This window comes from Oncorhynchus nerka, linkage group LG11 (genome assembly GCF_034236695.1).
Source record: "Oncorhynchus nerka isolate Pitt River linkage group LG11, Oner_Uvic_2.0, whole genome shotgun sequence".
Taxonomy (NCBI): Eukaryota; Metazoa; Chordata; class Actinopteri; order Salmoniformes; family Salmonidae; genus Oncorhynchus; species Oncorhynchus nerka.
This window is the reverse complement of record NC_088406.1, coordinates 61,558,251-61,571,308: the sequence shown is the minus strand read 5'-3', so window position 1 is coordinate 61,571,308 and position 13,058 is coordinate 61,558,251. Positions and strand designations below refer to the sequence as shown.

The 13,058-nt window shown below is 42.5% G+C and overlaps 1 pseudogene; it reads left to right on the top strand.

The window, feature by feature from the left end:
- Window positions 1-7,354: 7,354 nt before the first annotated feature.
- LOC115137275 (uncharacterized) lies at window positions 7,355-12,676 on the top strand (annotated as a pseudogene).
- Window positions 12,677-13,058: the final 382 nt, after the last annotated feature.

The window sequence follows — 13,058 nt, the reverse complement described above, 5'->3', positions numbered from 1 at the left end:
CCTGTCAGTAACCCGACAATCAATCTCAACATTGAGGAGCACTGTCTGCAACAACATAACCACAATCTATAGCATTAATATACTTGATGTGCTTTGAATATCCACAATTTGATTTCTGTACATTTATGCTCTCTCTCCCGCACTCTATACTGTATCTTCCCTTTTACAGAAGCAAACTCTCTATACCTAGGGAAATCTCCTACATGTCTTCTGTGACATGTCTTCAATGTGCTTTTAGTAGTCTGTCCTCCTCAACTGTATCAGACACTAGAGGGAGCCATTGTATAACGTGAGCTACTCTTTAGCAACTCTGAAAGATCTTATAGAGAGACTAGTATTTATTTTACCTTTATTTAACTAGGCAAGTCAGTTAAAGAACAAATTCTTATTTTCAATGACAGTTAACCCATGGCAAGCAGGGTTAACTGCCTGTCCAGGGGTAGAACGACAGATTTGTACCTTGTCAGCTCGGGGGTTTGAACTTGCAACCTTCTGGTTACTAGTCCAACGCTCTAACCACTAGCCTACTAGGCTACCCAAGCTATTGAATTATGAACATATACAGACCCACAAAGACTTCAAAACAAATCCAATTTTGATAAACTCCCATGTCTATTGGGTGAAATACCACAGTGTGCCATGTACAATGGCACCGGAGAAGAAGGCAGACATTTTGTTCCCCCAACCGATTGTGTTTTTTTGTTAATTTATCTTCGTTGTTTCTAACTTATTTTTTTAAACAAATGTTGTACATAATGTTGCCGCTACCATCTCTTATGACCGAAAATAACTTCTAGACATCAGGACTGCGATTACTCACCAAGGACTGGCAGAATCATTTTTCTTCTTTCCCGACTCTGACTAGCCCAAAGCAGAGGATATACACGGCTCCCTCGGGAACAGACCCCAACCCCTGTGATCTGCATGAAGAGGAGTCGGAGAAACGACGACAATATCAAACGATGACAATATCAACATACAGCTGGCTGGTTATACGATGTACCGGCAGGATAGAACAGCAGTGTCTGGAAAGATAAGAGGCGGCGGGCTATGTATTTTTTGTAAACAACAGCTGGTGTACTATATCTATGGAAGTCTCAAGCTATTGCTCACCTGAGGTTGAATATATCATGATAAGCTGTAGACCACACTACCTACCGAGAGTTCTCATCTGTATTCTTCGTAGCTGTTTATATACCACCTCAGTCAGAGGTTGGCACTAAGATAGCATTGAATGAGCTATAATTCCGCCATAAGCAAACAAGAAAACGCTCAGCCAGAGGCTGCGCTCCTAGTAGCTGGGGATTTTAATGCGGGGAACCTTAAATCAGTTTTACCAAATTTCTATCAGCATGTTAAATGTGCATCCAAAGGGAAAAGAACTCTGGACCACCTATACTCCACACACAGAGATGCATACAAAGCTCTCCCTTACCCTCCATTTGGAAAATCTGACCATAATTCCATCCTCATGATTTCTGCTTACAAGCAAAAATGTATGCAGGAAGCACCGATGACTAGATCAATAAAAAGGTGGTCAGATGAAGCAGATGCTAAACTACAGGACTGTTTTGCTAGCACAGACTGGAATATGTTCTGGGATTCCTCCCAATGGCATTGAGGAGTACTCCACATCTGTCATTGGCTAAATAAGTGCATCGATGACTTCGTTGCAACAGTGACCGTACATGCATACCCCTACCAGAAACCATGGATTACAGGCAGCATCTGCACTGAGATCAAGTCGTATGACACCGGCTCTGACGCTCGTCGGAGGTGCCAGGGCTTGCAAACCATTACAGACTACACAGCCAAGAGCTGCCCAGTGACAAGAGCCTACCAGACGAGCTAAGCCACTTCTATGCTCGCTTCGAGGAAAATAACACTGAAACATGCATGAGAGCACCAGCTGTACCGGAGGACAGTGTGATCATACTCTCCACAGCCCATGTGAGTTAGACCTTTAGACAGGTCAACATTCACAAGGCCGCAAGTCCAGACGGATTATCAGGACGTGTACTCAGAGCATGCACTGACCAACTAGCAAGTATCTTCACTGACATTTTAAACCCCTGTCAGAGTCTGTTATACCAACATGTTTTAAGCAGACCACCATGGTGCCTGTGCCAAAGAACACTAACGTAACCTGCCTAAATGACTACTGACCCGTAGCACTCACTTCTGTTGCCATGAAGTGCTTTGATAGGCTAGTTATGGCTCACATCAACACCATTATCCCAGAAATCCTAGACTCACTCCAATTTGCAAACCGCCTAACAGATCCACAGATGATGCAATCTATATTGCATTCCACACTGACCTTTCCCACCTGGACAAAAGGAACACATATGTGAGAATGCTATTCATTGACTACAGCTCAGCATTCAACACCATAGTGCCCTCAAAGCTCAACAATAAGCTAAGGACCCTGGGACTAAACACTTCCCTCTGCAACTGGATCCTGGACTTCCTGATGGGCCGCCCCCAGGTGGTAAGGGTAGGTAACAACACATCCGCCATGCTGATCCTCAACACAGGGCAACTCAGGGGTGCGTGCTCAGCCCCCTCCTGTACTCCCTGTTCACTCATGACTGCATGGCCAGGCACGACTCCAGCACCATCATTAAATTTGCAGATGACACAACAGTCGTAGGCCTGATCACCGAAAACAACGAGACAGCCTACAGGGAGGAAGTCAGAGACCAGGCTGTTTGGTGCCAGGAAAACACCCTCTCCCTCAACATGATCAAGACAAAGGGGATGATTGTGGACTACAGGAAAAAGAGGACCGAGCACACACCCATTCTCATCGATGGGGCTGCCGTGGAGTAGGTTGAGAGCTTCAAGTTCCTTGGTGTCCACATCACCAACAAGCTAACATGGTCCAAGTACACCAAGACAGTTGTGAAGTGATTAAACCTATTCCCCCTCAGGAAACTGAAAAGATTGGTCATGGGTCCTCAGATCCTCAAAATGTTCTACAGCTGCATCATCGAGACCATCCTGACTGGTTGCGTCACTGCCTTGTATGTCAGCTGCTAGGCCTCCGACCGCAAAGCACTACAGAGGGTAGTGCAAACGGCCGAGTACATCACTGGGGCCAAGCTTCCTGACATCCAGGACTTGTAAACCAGGTGGTGTCAGAGGAAGGCCCTAAAAATGGTCAAAGACTCCAGCCAACCTTGTCATAGACTGTTCTCTCTGCTACCGCATGGCAAGCGGTACCAGAGCAACCAAGTCTAGGTCCAAGAGGCTTCTATACACCTTCTACCCCCAAGCCATAAGACTCCTGAACGTCTAGTCAAATTGCTACCCATACAATTTTCATTACCCCACCTCCTCCACACCACTGCCACTCTCTGTTGTCGTCTATGCATAGTCACTTTAACAACTCTTCCTACATGTACATACTACCTCAACTAACCGGTGCCCCCGCACATTGACTCTGTACCGGCACCCCCCTGCATATATTAATTCTTACTGCTGCTCTTTAATTACTTTTTACTTTTATCTGTTATTCTTAGCCATATTTTTAAACTGCACTGTTGGTTAAGGGCTCGTGAGCAAGCATTTCACTGTAAGATCTACCTACACCTGTTATATTCGGCGCTTGTGACTAATACAATTTTATTTTATTTGATAGCAGCAAGATTGTGAAGAACCAACAGCATTGTAAATACAACCCATATTTATGTTTGTACTTTAACTATTTGCACAACGTTACAACATTGTGTATAGCAATATTGTGACATTTTAAATGTCTCTATTCCTTTGTAACTTTTGTGAGTGTAATGTTTACTGTTTACTTGTTAGTGTTTATATCACTTTTGATTATCATCTATTTCACTTGCCTTGGCAATGTAAACATATGTATGTTTCTCATGCCGATAAAGCCCTTTGAATTTATTTTAATTGACAAAAAAATACAAAAGACACTCCCCACTTTCTCTAACATGTTTTCCTGATAGAGAGAGAGAGACAGCACACACAATGTGTGAAAGAGATTAAGAGGAATAAAGAGACTGGGCACACAATGCGTGTGAGAGAGTGAGAGAGTGAGAGTGAGTGAGAGAGAGAGCGACAGAGAGACAGAAAGACACAGACAGACATGCGGAATAATGGGTGGGAGACTTTAGAGTGCTGGTGAAAATGGATTTTGGAATTACACTTAATCTGAGTACCCTATTGAAATGGAAAATAATCAGATCCATTCTCTGGATATTACTCTTTCTCGAAAGTGGTAAGTCTGCCTTGTCAAACTGAGAGTCAATTACAAAAGTAGGCTACTATCATGTTACATGACTCTCGTGTAATTGATTTGAATGTGCTATATTATTACTAAAGTGTTGTGGCAGATGGTGCAGAAAAAAATGCTGTTATATAATTTCACTATCGCTTTTTGGTCATGTCGTTGTTTTAAAAGAGAAAATGTGTTCTCGATGACTTACTTGTTAAATCAGGGCTGCCAACTTTTGAAGAATGTTTGGAGTGAGATTTGCTATGTGAATTTCATTGCTCCCTGGCATAGACGAAAATTGTACTGTTTTAAAGCTAATTTCCTGCAATTCTATGTATTTTGACATGACTTAGGCGTATGACCAGGGTAAAAAGAAACACAAAAAAAACACAAAATGTACATGAAATTAACACAAAATCCGACAAGGTTGCTACTATGACATTTTTTGGGGGGGGGTGAAATGTGAAGTACATTTTTAATATTCATGGTTGATGGCAGTGAGGAACCATATCATAGATTGCAGTCTCCTTATACATAGACTGCTTTCAAGGTAATGACACAAAAGTGCTGGGTGTTTGAAAATGTTCTTGGTATAACAATACATTTCTCAAAATCACCCAACTTTCAAGAAGCTTCGAATGAATATCAATATTCAGGTGGTTTATGTTTCCTAGTTGAAGATCCTTGACATCCTCTTACTCTACATAGACAAAATATGATGTGTATATAAGTCCCCGTACCATCTCTGCATAGCATGTGCAGAATACTAAAATGTTCAAAGTTATATTGATTCCTTGGAGCATTTAATAGCCATTCCTTTTCTTTATTACATATTTTTTCTTGAACCTTTATTTAACTAGGCAAGTCAGAACAAATTCTTATTTACAATGATGGCCTACGAAAAAGGCAAAAGCCCTCCGGCGAGGACGGGGATGGAGGCTGGAATTAAAAAATATATATAAAAGAAATAGGAACTAACACACATCACAGCAAGAGAGACACCACAACACTACATAAAGAGATACCTAAGAAACCAATCACATAACACTGTCAAATATACAGGATACAAAAAATGTTTTCCAGTTTAATAAATATTTATATATAGCAGTTTGCAACCCCCAAAAATAATGTCAATTTCTGAGAACAGTAATATTTCACAGACACATGAAGGCACCCATAACCAATCATTTCTAATGAAAATAAACAGTGGATATAGTGTTTTGTCCCTGAGTAAAGTAGCCATAGTTCTTGTCCCCAGTCAATATTCAAAAATGGAAAGTTTCGTCATGTCTGTTCAACTTACCCAGAACATCTAGCTTTACATCTGCTACAGTCCGATTATGACAGACACACTCATATGGGCCCTTGTCATTGTGCGCAGCGGAGATGATTGTGAGAGAGAGGTCTTTGTTGATTTTCACCCTCTTCTTATATGTACGACTTATACAAGACTGTCCATGAATGGCTGCAAAAATACATATCCTTATATCATTTGTTTTCAAAGAAAAAAGCAGGTATATCAGATTTCAAACATGTGATTACAGTGGGAAAGTTGGGAGGAAGTGAAATAATCTAATAACTGTAGGGAATAACAGTCGTTTTCTTGCTGACAAGTCAAGCACAGTAATTACCCAACATTTTAGCCCATTGTTAAGAACGAGAATTGTGAAAGTGAATAAAGTAAATAAACAATCAAATCTCTTGAAGACAAGATGACATAAATCTGTCCCTACACCCTAAACAAATTATTGTTCTATGTATTGTCCCCACCCTATACTAAAACTTACACTGTAGGTAGGTCTGTCTGCTGCCTTTTCGATGTCACAGCCTAAAGGACAATCACCAAAGGAGGGGACTAGTGTGGATTAAATCAACTTCTGTACATGCTGTCAAAATGCTGCATTCTGCAATACGGACTGGAGAAACAACCACCTCATTTTGTTCACAACATATATAAAACAGTGGTATCATGCTACTCTTTTTTAGAGTTGTATAAACTCAGCAGAGATGGTTCTCTCTCCATTCAGCTCCACTCTATTCTTGAGGGGCGTTTCTTTTTCCATCCAATCCCATTGATCCCTCAGATAACTAGACTAATCATATGCTTCAATGTGTGGAGGTTCACAGTGCTGTGGCACGACATGATGATGACAGAGGTTCAGATCGTGATGCGTCCTTGGTCATGTGCAGTGTTGCTCTATGTTATTCTTGTACAAACTAGCTTTGGTAAATGTGAAACTCCACTTCATTGTATTCAGAGTCTTTCTTATTATATATCCATTAGTAATAATAGCTAAGACACTACAGACAGTACGTACTAAAGTCAATTTAATCCACACTTGCATTAGTCCACTCTTTTAGTGATTGGCATTTAGGCTGTGACAACGAAAATGCAGCAGACAGACAGACCTACACTACAATACGTTTTAGCAGGGACGTTTGGTAGGGTGACCTGATTTGTAACTATGAAAATATTTTTTTCAAAAAGATTGTGAACCCAAAAGTGTACGTTTTATTCTAGAGAGGGGACAATAACTAGACAAATAATTTGGATAGGGTGTAGGGGCAGATATATGTAATCTAGTCTTCAAGAGATTTTATTATTTATTTACTTTCACTCTGATCAGTGGAACAATTCTCATTCTTACCAATGGGCTAAAATATAGGCTAATTACTGTGCTTGTCAGCAAGAACACTACTGTGATTCCCTACACTTATTTAATTATTCCACTTCTTCACAATTTTGTCAGTGTAATCACTTCTTCGAAATCTGATATTCCTACTTGTTGTAACGGTTGTCGTTGGGAGAAAGAAAGGACCAAGGTGCAGCGGGGTAAGTATTCATTGTAATTTAATAAAGAATGAATACTGAAATCGAAAACAATACACGACAAATGAACAGTCCTGAACGGTGCAACAAAACACAGAACAGAAAATAAACACCCACGAAACACAGTCAGAGACAATTAACGACACCTGCCTCGGATTGAGATCCATACTAGGCCGAACACAGAAACCAACATAGACTGCACACCCCAACTCACGCCCTGACCATACTAAAACAAAGGAACTAAGGTCAGAACGTGACAGTCCCCCCCCCCCCCCCCCCCAAAGGTGCAAAACCTGAACCTATAGGGGAGGGTCTGGGTTGGCGTCTGTCCGCGGTGGCTGCTCTGGCGCGGGACGTGGACCCCACTTCACCATAGTTTTTCTCCGCCTCTTTATCCGCCTCCGTGGCCTCTTAAAAACCCTTGCCGCCGATCTCGGACTGGGGACCCAAGCCACGCGTCCCGAATGGACGGGAGACTCCGGCAGCGTCGGACAGGCGGGAGCATCCGGCAGCGCTGGGCATGAGGAAGGCTCTGGCAGCGCTGGACAGGCGGGAGCACCTGTAGGGAGAAGACAGAGAGACAGCCTTGTGCGTGGGGCTGCCACAGGGCACACCAGGCTGGGGAGACCAACAGGAGGCCTGGTGCATGGAGGAGGCACCGGATGGACCGGGCTGTGGGGGAGCACTGGAGCTCTGGTGCGCAGCCTTGGCACCACTCCTCCAGGCTGGATGCCCACTTTAGCCTGGACCCTCCCGAGTGCACGCCCTGGCTGGATGCCTACTCTCGCAAAGCACTTGCGGGGGGCTGGCCTATAGCCCACCGGGCTATGAGCGCGTACTGGCGACACCGTGCGTTTGACCGGATAATACGGTTCCTGACCAGTACTGCGCTTCTTCCGATAAGCACAAGCACCCGTGCTTGTTTTGGGGGGCTGCCTCTCGTGCCTGTCGCGCTGCAGTGCTGCCTCCTCATATCGCCGCCGCTCAGCTTTCGCTGCCTCCAGCTCTGCCTTGGGGAGGCGATATTCCCCGGCTTGTGCCCAGGGTCCCTTGCCGTCAAGTATCTCCTCCCATGTCCAGGAGTCCGGAGATCGCTGCTGTCCGATACCACGCTGCTTGGTCCTTGGTTGGTGGGTGTTTCTGTAACGGATCTCGTCCTCCTCTTCTGAGGAGGAGTAGCGAGAAGGATCGGAGGACCAATGCGCAGCGTGGTAAGTATTCATTGTAACTTAATCAAGAATGAATACTGGAACAAAAACAATACACGACAAACGAACAGTCCTGAACACAGAAACCAACATAGAAAAACAAACATAGACTGCCCACCCCAACTCACGCCCTGACCATACTAAAACAAAGACAAAACAAAGGAACTAAGGTCAGAACGTGACACTTGTATGAGGCTATTAAATGCTCCAGGAATTAAATATAATTTTAACATTTTAGTATTGTGCAGAGATTATTAGGCAGAGATGGTAGGGGGACACAACTCATATACACATTATATTTTGTCTGTGTAGAGTAAGATGATGTCAAGGATCTTCAACTAGTAAACATAAACCACATTAATATTGATATTCATTAGATTTTTCTTGACGGTTGGGTGATTTTGTGAAATACATTTTTATAACAAGAACATTTTCAAACACCAAAGCACTTGGTAAACTCATCGGGGGAGAGGGGTGCTCCTGGAGAGCAAGCAGGATTTTCTTCCAGCCCCATTTGAAATAGTTCACCCAAATGACAAAATATACAATGTTTGTGTCCTAACCTTGAAAGCAGTCTATGGACAAGCAGACTGCAATCTATTATTTGGTTACCCACTGCCATTAACCAATAACATTTCCTGTGCAGAGCCTTGGTGTAGTGGTAACACTCCTCAGCATGTATCTCACATAACTTTCCACCTGAGAACAGAGATCAATGCCTGCATCCAACCTTCCCACTGTTTCTCCCATTTGCCTCTCTCCCCATCTCATTTCAGTACTGTCTGAATAAAATGTCAATCCCACCTAACAAATATTAGCAAACTTTACATTTCACCCCCCCCCCCAAAAAAAAAATCTCAAAGTAACAAAGTTGTCGAATTTTGATTTAACGTTAAAAGCATCCTGAATATACCTAATATTCCACCCTGATCATAGGCCTAAGCCATGTCAAAATACGTAGGATTACAGTAAATTTGCTTTCAAACAGTAATATCTCCCTGGGGGGGACCCAGAGTCCCCCGTCTAGGGATTGTACCAGGGGCAATGAAATGCACATAGCAAACATCACTCAAAGCTTTTTTTAAAGGTTGGCAGCCCATGCATGAGGTGTGTGTGCATGAGGTGTGTGTGCATGAAGTGTGTGTGCATGAGGTGTGTGTGCATGAGGTGTGTGTGCATGAGGCCGTGAATGTGTAAGAAGAGGGTGAAATGCGTGTCTCAAGGCCAATGCGTGGGAGTTGGCAACTCTGGGTTAAATAAAGGTCAAAACGTCTTATTTAGTGTTCACCTGTTAGAAATGTGAACTAGGCTACACCTAGTAGCCATAACTACAACTCAATGGATTCAAAAATAATGATTATTATACAAAGACAAGTAAACAAAAAATGTACGTAGGTCACTGCATGCAGTCTATCATGTGTTTGGCTTGGATCTGGGATGGCCTACAGGATTTAGTCCTGTTAATGTATTGTATTGATGTAGCTACTGCCCTTAGCCAATGTTTTCTTTCTTCCTTTCAGATCTGATTGATGCTGTAAATGTGTCGGGAAAAGAGGGAATGAAAGTAACTTTACCGACTGGACTTACTGAACTATCTAGCGGCACTTTTATAGCATGGTCTTTCCTATTGAGTCGTTCAGATTCATCTGCTAACATGGCTATGCTGAATGCTGGTGTGATTACAACTGACTACAGTAGGAGGTTCAAAGACAGACTGAAGCTGGATACTCAGACTGGATCTCTCACCATCAGAAACCTCACCATCAGCGACTCTGGACTTTATAAAATACTTATCATCAATACACAGAGTTCATCTAAGATTACAAATCTAACTGTCTATGGTGCGTGTCTGGCTTCTTGTTTTACTTCCCTTTTTTCCATTCTCCCATTTAGTCTGTTACCCAGAGTTGTTTCAATGAAGATTAAAAGAAATACCTTTTGTATTTAGTTACTTGTTTTTAAACTATAACATGTACCATGGCTGATCTCAGAAATCCCAGGAAATTCACAACATTTACACTGTAAACTTTACTGTGAGTCTGCCGCCTGCGTCTGCCACGTGTTTGAAAAAGAAATAGCCCACTTCTTCATATATGTTTAGGTCTCATTTATGACATCTTAGTTTTTACTGTAAACACATTAGTTTAAATCTCTGTTTGTCATTGAGTCACTGCTTAATCATTCTGCTATTCCAGCCTCAGTGTCTGCTCCTCACATCAGTCCCTCAGTGGACAGTCCGTTTGAAAAAGTGAGCTGTTCCTTGGTGTGCACTGTGAAGAACGGGAGAGAGGTGATCTTGTCCTGGTACAGAGGAGGGGAGATTCTCAACCAGACCAGCAGCCCTGATCTTCTAGCCAACCTCTCCCTCTGGAGTTAAACAAAAGAAATGTTGACACCTACAGCTGTGAGGCTTCCAACCCTGCTGACTCAAAACCAACTCCGCTCAACATTGAAACGCTCTGCCCTCAATTGTCCTCACGCTCTGCCCTCAAAGGTATGTCAACACTGCATATAGCATTGTTTTTCCATTTTGTGGATCAGTGAGGGACTGATCAGACCACTAAATAACAGGCTCTGTTTATAACGACCTCAGCAGGGATTTCATTGGACAGAGCAGGCTCCCATACAGTGTCTGCTCTTTGTTTCCTCACTAACATCTTATATTGTAGGACAGTAAGGGGAAATATAACCTATTTTAGTTTTAACAGTAAAACCTGAAGGCAGTTTTTACAAAATCCCTCAACATGTATTTAATCAACATGTATTTACTTTTGTATTACAGCAAGCTGATTTCTGTATTTATTTTCCTATGAGCCGTGTAGCCTACCTTATAATACCTCAATGTCATTCATTAGTATTGACTAAAGCACATGGCATGGGTTTGAACAGCTGCATTTTACTCCTGACAGACTCTGGTCCCAATCCTGTCCCAATCACACTGGTTACATTGTTAGCAGTTGGGATAATAAGTGTTGGTACTTACTGGGCAGTTAAAATAAGAAAATGTGGAGGTAAGTACAATCTGTGTTACAGTTGACATCATACAGAGCACCCTGAAGGCAACAAACACAGAACATACACTGTAGGTAATCATGTAACATTATGCCTTTTCCCTTTATTTCAATGCAGCCTGCAAGCAAAGAGAAGAAGCCCAACATTATACTGAAGTGAAATTTCAGAGATCGGTAAGGTCTATGTGTATGGATGTGTGCATGCACTGTGTATATATGTGCATGCATATAATGCTACTTTGTTTTCTGTATCGGTGAACACACACACACACATACACATTTAGGATGGAATTGGTCACTTGTTGTTGGCTTCTGAAAATACAGAATACACAAGAACAAGCACAGTTTGCAAATGGGTGGATCTTATTGAATTACAGGCTTCTGTTTCTATTTGTTTATGTGCTGGCTTTACAGGTTGGGGATACACTGGTATCTGGCACCGGAGGAGTCTGTTTACCAGAAGAGTCTGTTTTGTACTCAGATGTCAGAATCTTACCTTCTGTTCAGACAGGACTGGATTCAATCACTCCTCTCTCAAAGCTGTGACCTTGGCGTGGTTTAGAGGCTTGTGTGTCTCAATGACCCTGAGAGCTACGCCGGAGGGGGCTTGGGCCCCTGGTAGACTTAGCCATGCCGGATTGGTCACCGGTGAGGGGACAATAACAGCATTGGTCCTACATGTTTCAAGTCGTCATGATGCTATAGGTAGGCAACCATACCACTGTGTCAATGTTACATGCTGTGTGTATGTCTTTACCGTCATTTTAAATGTGTATTTTTCATAGTGCTGTACCTTACTTTGCAAGAAATGTGATTGATAAAAATGTAATATTATTGTTGTTATTTACGTCAGAACATTTGTCTGAAAACCGGGATTAGTAGCATGTAAACAAGCAAATGAGTTAAATCATGGCACCACATCCACTTCCTGAAACACTTTTACCACTTATTTTCAAAATGATTGTAACCGACTCTCCAAACCTGCTGATCTCATGGGCATGTTTAAGCTTGTGGATGAATGTTTTCATGTAGTTTTGTCCTGCCTTTATCCTCCCTCTAGAGAGTCTTATGTTCTCCACTATTTACGAAACTACTGTGATGACTGTTCTGTGAGGATCCAAATAGGTCAGATTAGCTTGGAAACAGATGATTTCAACCAGACCCTCTCTCAGCCACAGAGAGGGGGAGGTGGGAGTTGGTGGGGGGGTTGACACCTCACGCCCTGTTGTAAATTACAGGAGAGGAGATCCGGGGTCTCCCTCTACAAATTCACAAAGGAATGTGCTTTGTCTCCCGCCAAAACTCAGATCTCTAATTTTGCACGCCCAATTTTTCAGTTTTTGATTTGTTAAAAAAGTTTGAAATATCCAATAAATGTCGTTCCACTTCATGATTGTGTCCCACTTGTTGTTGATTCTTCACAAAAAAATACAGTTTTATATCTTTATGTTTGAAGCCTGAAATGTGGCAAAAGGTCGCAAAGTTCAAGGGGGCCGAATACTTTCGCAAGGCACTGTAGATGTTCGAGTGAGAGCCGGGGTCATTTGATTGTTTACATCCTCGCTAATGGTGTTAATATCGGTGGACCTGTTCTTCTGCAAATCCGAAGTCATGGCGACTTATCTTTATCCTCTTTGTCTAATTTTGGGCGATTTTGTCATTCTCTCAGCAGAACTTCTAGAGAGCATCGGTCTACGTTTTGATCGTCACTGAAACCTTTGTTTGTTACCCTTGTGCCCTGACACCTTGTGTGGGTTGGGTAATTGTTTTGG